The sequence below is a fragment of the Schistocerca serialis genome, chromosome 4 (genome assembly GCF_023864345.2).
Source record: "Schistocerca serialis cubense isolate TAMUIC-IGC-003099 chromosome 4, iqSchSeri2.2, whole genome shotgun sequence".
Classification (NCBI taxonomy): Eukaryota; Metazoa; Arthropoda; class Insecta; order Orthoptera; family Acrididae; genus Schistocerca; species Schistocerca serialis.
Genome location: NC_064641.1, coordinates 613476007 through 613477996, shown reverse-complemented (window position 1 = coordinate 613477996; position 1990 = coordinate 613476007). Strand labels below are relative to the sequence as shown.

The 1990-nt window shown below is 49.4% G+C and overlaps 1 non-coding gene across 1 annotated transcript; it reads left to right on the top strand.

The window, feature by feature from the left end:
• Positions 1 to 219: 219 nt before the first annotated feature.
• Trnas-cga (transfer RNA serine (anticodon CGA)) lies at positions 220 to 294 on the top strand. Its single transcript has one exon. It is a non-coding gene; the product is annotated as a tRNA-Ser (tRNA).
• The last annotated feature ends 1696 nt before the right edge of the window (positions 295 to 1990 follow it).

The window sequence follows — 1990 nt, the reverse complement described above, 5'->3', positions numbered from 1 at the left end:
GGCAGATTAAAACTGTGTGACGGACCGAGACTCGAACTCAGGAACTTTACCTTTCGCGGGCAAGCGCTCTACCAGGCTGTGGCTAAGCCATGCCTCCGCAATATCCTTTCTTTCAGGAGTGCTAGTTCTGTAAGGTTCGCAGGAGAGCTTCTGTAAAGTTTGGAAGGTAGGAGACGAGGTACTGGCATAAGTAAAGCTGTGAGGACGGGGCGTGAGTCGTGCTTGGGTAGCTCAGTTGGTAGAGCGCTTGCCCGCGAAAGGCAAAGGTCCCGAGTTCGAGTCTCGGTCCAGCACACAGTTTTAATCTGCAAGGTAGTTTCATTAATTGTTGTTGTTTAAAAGATACTGATACTGCTGCTGTGTCATTGGAAACACTTCATTTTTCTGGAATCGCTAATGTATTCAGATTTGTATTTAATACTTCACTGTAAACTATTATAGACTCTCACAGAGCAGTAGGACGCAATTTTTGAGCTTGTCTCAGAGTCCGCCATTGCTGGTCATTCCGCATTCTGCTAATCCAGCGATCTTTTCCAGCATCCTTCTTCTGGGATTTACCCATATCCAGTCGTCATCCTGGGCTGACCTGGAGCATCTGCTGCAGCCCACTCTTAGCCCATGTCCCGCCAGCGTTGAGCCATACATCAAATTCATCTTACCTTGTAGCAGTAATTTTAGGCTGCCGATTAGCTTGTCTAAAATCGCATAACGTCACATGTTGTGCTACGGATGACATGCACGTGGGCCTCCACTGTACCTGTGGTACTGGTCAAAGGTACCATAACTGTGGACTAAATGAGCGCCTACGTTACTTCATTGTTGAAGTCTTCACAGATGGCAGTGGCTACTTCCAGCAACATATTCGGTTCGTAACACCAGAAATATGCTTCAGTGGTTTGAGGAGCGTGGCAGTGACTTTATGTGATGTCTTGGCCGCCAGATCGGCAGATCTGAACCTGATGGAACAGATCTGGGTCGCTGCTGGTTGTCAGATCAGCGCACACGAATCGCCTGCCCGAAATGTAAGGGACTTACTTAACCTGTGTAGACATCTTGTATAAAAAACTTTACACAGACATGTCCAACCAGGTCATCGCTGCTGTACTGTATTCCAGAGGTGGACCAACGAACTATTATACAGGTGGTCCTAATGTTACGGCTTATTACAGTACATCGAATACGTGGAAAGCAAGGGTCACATAGGTCGCAGGGAAAACTGAACATTCTGCTTGACTGGATAACAGCACAGGTTCTTCCATACTTTATGGGAGTCGCACTTTACATGCGCAGAGCTACAAAGCTATGTTGCCGACCCCTTTGCTGTAGAACTGCGTGTCATGTTTTACGCTCACGTATGATGATCCTCTGAGAGAACGCTTTAAATGGATGGGGCACCTCCATGCCCACACCAACATGGTGACCAAACCAAAAGTTCTACTGTCACCTCCGTAAACATGTTAGTTTTTGAATCAGGCGTCACAGGATGCGGGCTGTGATGTTATCCATGCGTCTGGGTAAGACTACTCATTAACATGGTCCATCAGGAGATAGAAGTGGTCGAAAACGATCGAAGGGTAGCGGTTGTAAGAGCAGAGGAAAAAAAGTGCCAAGGCCAGCGCCAAGGGAAAAAAGCCTCTGCGACAGTAGAACGGGTTGTAAGGACAGTAGCGGCTTGCTAGCTGCGACAGAGCATGCAAGGTGAGGTAAGGTTAGCGTGAGGTATCGTGCATCGTTACCTATGTGCTGCGTGTTCGTTAGCTGGGTCAGTCCGGGTGCTGCGGCTGGGCTGGCTTGTAGTCTCCTGGGCCGGCCGCAGTGGCTTCCTCCCTGTAACATAAGAGTTCGGCGCGGCAACTCATGCGTTGCTGTTAGGCCCTCTGCTGCGCCTTGTCGTCGGTGACTTGGTACAGCTTCATCAGGCTGGTGCAGAACGGCAGCGATCGGCTACCGTTCAGCGTCCTCCTCTACTGCACGCCGCAGCCCTTCCATA